Source organism: Lonchura striata, chromosome 37 (genome assembly GCF_050655825.1).
Source record: "Lonchura striata isolate lonStrDom1 chromosome 37, ASM5065582v1, whole genome shotgun sequence".
NCBI lineage: Eukaryota > Metazoa > Chordata > Aves > Passeriformes > Estrildidae > Lonchura > Lonchura striata.
This window is the reverse complement of record NC_140739.1, coordinates 7,450,793-7,456,545: the sequence shown is the minus strand read 5'-3', so window position 1 is coordinate 7,456,545 and position 5,753 is coordinate 7,450,793.

The window sequence follows — 5,753 nt, the reverse complement described above, 5'->3', positions numbered from 1 at the left end:
GGGGAAACATCCCCAATTCCTGTTCCTTTTTCCTAGTCTGACTTCTAGTTACCCTACGATTGTTTTCCCTTGTTCCTCCACTCTCTGCCTCATCATCAGAGTCTGAAGGAGCCGTGGGGACCCCGGGGCCAACCGGGTCCGCAGGCAGCTGGGGATATATATTTTGACTAGCAGGGGATGGGAGTGGAGGAATATATGAAGGAGGAACGTAGGGGGGCATATTATCTTACTCCTTGTTTTTCTTGTTCTTTTCCCTGGCTGATAAGGCAAATAGTTTTGTCCTTGTCTCCCCAACTGTCCACAGGGAAGCATATTCGCTCTCTTCTGAATCAAAGGCTTCCTTTGAGTTAACATATATATTTAGAGCCTGACAAATCCAATCCTCAAAGGACCCGAATACCGGCCAATACAAATGGTCTCCCCTAATTTGTTTCCCCCCCAACACTTCCATACAATAATGTATCATTTTAACTTTGTCTTTCCCTTTTCTAGATGGGAAAGCATCCCAATTAATTATCATCAAACCCAAGGGGCTATCCCTGGGAATCTGGGGAAGCTTAGCATGGGTCCCCTCTCCCATGGGACCAGAGGGCTTGCTTTTCCTCTGTCCCATCTTCCGGAGTGCACTCAACTTCTCACACACGTGCTCCCCTGGTTCGTGGCCCAGCCCCTCACGGGGAATGGAAAACGCACTAATACAGAGTCCGCACTCACTTGGTCTCTATGAGACCTCTCACACACAGCACTCCGGGAAAACCACCCCAAACCGAGCGGGAAACCGGCCTATACTCAGCGTCCTGCATCTTCGCTGGTTCTTCGTGCACAAAGATTACAGGGGTAACCGGTTCTCCTTTGCCCGTTACTCAATTTAGGTTCGTCGGTGGAGAGTGATCAGAAAGCCTGGGGCAGCCGGGCCGCCATAAGGGCGGGGCGCATCCCGATCGTCCCGTAGCGACTGATCTACTTCTCCATCCGAGTCACGGCACCAAATTGTTATAAATTGTGACACGACAATTTGAAGTGTCTTAATTCAATAAAGCAATTTTATTTAAAATAGCAAGCGAGTAAGGCAGGCAAAGCACAGCGCTGGGCGGCCGGGAGTCTCCTGCTCCACCAACGGCGCGCTAAAATGTTCTATCCCAACCTTCCTTTTATTCCCCCCCGATTCTCCTTGCAGACGTGACTCTCCAGATGTAGTCTGAGTCTGGTCGTTGTGATAGCTTCTAAGTCTCTTCTTTTGAGATACAGCAAGCAGACCAGATACACACACCCTGGACTTTAATCTCAACCTCCTTATCACCTTGTAAGCAAATAAGCATTTCAAAGACACACCAGTACATTCTTATGCAAACCAAGGTAAGCAAGCATACCACAGTCTTGCTTCAGTGAACAAATGATCTTCCACTTACCTCATTTACCTTGCAAATAGCAGGTGGCTCGCGTCGTGCTTTCACGTGTCTTATAGCGACAAAGTCACAAGCTGTAAGCAAAGTTAAATGCTGCTAAGAGTTGTTCTTTTGCTAATTTGTGAAGCTTAATAGAAGTTATAAGCGAAGTTGAATATTGTTAAGTGTTATTCCACAGCTCTGTTTAGCTTTTAGGCTGTATTCCTTTTATCCTTGCCCTCACTGTCCTTTCGTCACACACACACACACACACACACACACAGACAAACACACAGAGACACACAGACACCGGGACAGTTCTTGACTCCTTTTTGGTTTGATTGCCTGGATTTTGTTTGGTTTTGTTGTTGCTTTGTTTCCTTGGTGTGCCTGAAGTGTCCAGTCAGGAGCAGAGTGACTCTTGCCAAGGAACTCTGTGGTGCTGTCACTTAATATTAAAGCTGTTTTATGCTACTCCCCTGCTGGGGATTTTTAAAGTGCTCTCAAGCCCTCCTTCATAAGAGGGTGAAGGAGCCCTGGCCAAGCTCTGGCCCTGGGGGCACAGGGATGCTGCTAGGGGGTCCCTGTCTCCCTGTTCCAACTGTGACGGCCCTGAGCCCCTGTCCCCGTGTCAGGCTCTGGGCTTGATCTCCTCGAACATCCTCAGCGGGAGGCTGCAGCGCCAGGGGCAGGGGGACCCAGAGGGACACGGGATGCCACCGGGCACGAGCAGCTTTGGACTTCTCTGGGAGGAACTGTGAGTGGGAGCTGGCTTGAAGTGACCTCCCCAGTAAGGTCACAGAGCCCCTGAGATGTCACACTGCCTCCTGGGATGTCACAGCCCACCCTGAGATCTCACAAATCCCCCTTGTGATGTCACAGAGCCAGTGCTGCTCTAGCACTCTGGGATGTCATACAGTTGCGCTGTGATGGCACAGAAGACTCTGGCATCACAAAGTCAGCCCGTGTCACAATCCTTTAGTGCAAGCGGGAATCATGACAGTTCATTTTCCCCATCTCAGAATTAGCAGAAGTAGATAGGCTTATCATGAGAAACCGAATGTGATAAACATCTTAGAAATGCAAGGCTCCAAGTTATTAATTTTTAATTTAATAAAAGTTATTAAGTGTACCAAATATAAACTTTGAGAAAAATGAAAAAAAGCCTCTATAAAAAAAGTTCAATGTGGAGCCCGGGATTGCCACCAGGTGAGACACAGGTTGGACAGCTGCAGCAGAGGGTCCTCTATGCTTCACACCGACCGTCCTGTCTGACCCATTTTTATACGATTTTCCTTGCCTGAGCCAGAGTCCACTTTCTTCCTTTTCAAAGTGCATGTATTCATGTGGAGTTCTTTTCTCTGTGGCAAGTTGAACAATACGTGTCCGGAGAGTGATGAACACCTGTGTTTGCAGTCCCGGAATTCGGATTTGAGATGTACCTCCCTGATGGCTCTGACTATCTCGGTCTCGGATATTTATCGTGTATTTATCGTCCGGGTGTTTCTCGGACAACCTTGATGCATGATCCCTCTCTGGGCTGGCCACTTTCGTTCGCTTGTAAATAAAGTCCTCCCTCTCTCGTCCAAGTGGCTTTCACATGGTGTTGCAGTCGCTGTTGCTGGCTTGTGCGATTTAAAAACTTCTTATAAGAGTATAATTTAACAGCACATAACTATAAAATAGACGACAATTTTATTTGCACGAATTATCCTATAGACATATAACAGTCCTAATGATTCCTTGAGGCCTTGCAGTGTCACAATGTTCTCCATGGTTCCACAGGCCCCACAGTGTCATGTGACTCCTCTGTTCCATGAGTCCTGCAATGTCACAATGGACCTTTGGACCAATGGACCATGGGGCTTTGCAGTGTCACAACGCTCTCCTTTGGCTCCACAGGGTCACAATGGAGCACTGATTACAGGCAGCCTCTCTGTGTTACCCTGGAGCTTTGTTTCCGTGGGGTCTCGCAGTGTCCCAATGGAGCCTTGGCTGGATGGGGCCTCACAGTGTCACAATGATGCCTACATTCCACTGAGGCACACAGCGTCACTAGGGTCCCCTTGCTTCCATGAGGCCCAGCAATGTCACAGTGGTGTCCATGAATCCATGAGGACTCACAGTATCCCAATGGTCCCTTGATCTCACATGGTCCCACAGTGTCCCAATGGTCCCTTGGTCTCACAAGGCCCCACAGTGTCCCAATGGTCACTTCTTCTCACATGGCCCCACAGTGTAACAATGGTCCCTTGGTTCCATGGTTCCTGGTCTGGTGCATTCCCCTTTCCCCTTCTCAGGCCGCCCTGCCAGCTGAGAAATGCTCACTGGGCCAGGGCCTTGGCCAGCAGCCCCTGGGCTCAGCTCCTCTGGAGCTCATCACAGACACTGTCTGCTCCAGGCTCAACCCTTCATCCCCTGGGGAGATGCCAAAGTCTCCTCAGGGAACATTTCCCTTTGCTCAGGGGAATTTCTCACAGGTGCCTTGTAGTGACTCTTTGTGTCTGTGTGCACACAGGAGTGCCTGTGCTCAGGGAAATGTGGCAGAAATGCTGCTCTCTGAGGGCTTTGATTGCCTTGGATTGCTGAGCCAGTCAGGCCTGGAAGTAAGGTTAAGTCATGTCACCCTGATTCTTAAGATTTTCTAAAGCCTTCTGAGTTTCCATTCTGTTGGAGAACCTTCCCACACAATTTCTGTCAACAACATATTGTTTACAATCTTTTATGGGGCTGGACAAACTTGATGTACTAGTGCTTTGTCCAATGTCTTTGGACAGGTGGCCCATTCACTCTCCAATCCAATGTCACCTTTGGGAAAGTATAAAAGTTGGAGTCAGAGAATAAACTTTTCTCTTTACCTTGAAAATAGCAGGTGGCTCGCGTCGTGCTTTCACGTGTCTTATAGCGACAAAGTCACAAGCTGTAAGCAAAGTTAAATGCTGCTAAGAGTTGTTCTTTTGCTAATTTGTGAAGCTTAATAGAAGTTATAAGCGAAGTTGAATATTGTTAAGTGTTATTCCACAGCTCTGTTTAGCTTTTAGGCTGTATTCCTTTTATCCTTGCCCTCACTGTCCTTTCGTCACACACACACACACACACACACACACACACACACACACACACACAAACACACAGAGACACACAGACACCGGGACAGTTCTTGACTCCTTTTTGGTTTGATTGCCTGGATTTTGTTTGGTTTTGTTGTTGCTTTGTTTCCTTGGTGTGCCTGAAGTGTCCAGTCAGGAGCAGAGTGACTCTTGCCAAGGAACTCTGTGGTGCTGTCACTTAATATTAAAGCTGTTTTATGCTACTCCCCTGCTGGGGATTTTTAAAGTGCTCTCAAGCCCTCCTTCATAAGAGGGTGAAGGAGCCCTGGCCAAGCTCTGGTCCTGGGGGCACAGGGATGCTGCTAGGGGGTCCCTGTCTCCCTGTTCCAACTGTGACGGCCCTGAGCCCCTGTCCCCGTGTCAGGCTCTGGGCTTGATCTCCTCAAACATCCTCAGGAGGAGGCTGCAGCGCCAGGGGCAGGGGGACCCAGAGGGACACGGGATGCCACCGGGCACGAGCAGCTTTGGACTTCTCTGGGAGGAACTGTGAGTGGGAGCTGGCTTGAAGTGACCTCCCCAGTAAGGTCACAGAGCCCCTGAGATGTCACACTGCCTCCTGGGATGTCACAGCCCACCCTGAGATCTCACAAATCCCCCTTGTGATGTCACAGAGCCAGTGCTGCTCTATCACTCTGGGATGTCATACAGTTGCGCTGTGATGGCACAGAAGACTCTGGCATCACAAAGTCAGCCCGTGTCACAATCCTTTAGTGCAAGCGGGAATCATGACAGTTCATTTTCCCCATCTCAGAATTAGCAGAAGTAGATAGGCTTATCATGAGAAACCGAATGTGATAAACATCTTAGAAATGCAAGGCTCCAAGTTATTAATTTTTAATTTAATAAAAGTTATTAAGTGTACCAAATATAAACTTTGAGAAAAATGAAAAAAAGCCACTATAAAAAAAGTTCAATGTGGAGCCCGGGATTGCCACCGGGTGAGACACAGGTTTGACAGCTGCAGCAGAGGGTCCTCTATGCTTCACACCGACCATCCTGTCAGACCCATTTTTATACGATTTTCCTTGCCTGAGCCAGGGTCCACTTTCTTCCTTTTCAAAGTGCATGTATTCATGTGGAGTTCTTTTCTCTGTGGCAAGTTGAACAATACGTGTCCGGAGAGTGATGAACACCTGTGTTTGCAGTCCCGGAATTCGGATTTGAGATGTACCTCCCTGATGGCTCTGACTATCTCGGTCTCGGATATTTATCGTGTATTTATCGTCCGGGTGTTTCTCGGACAACCTTGATGCATGAT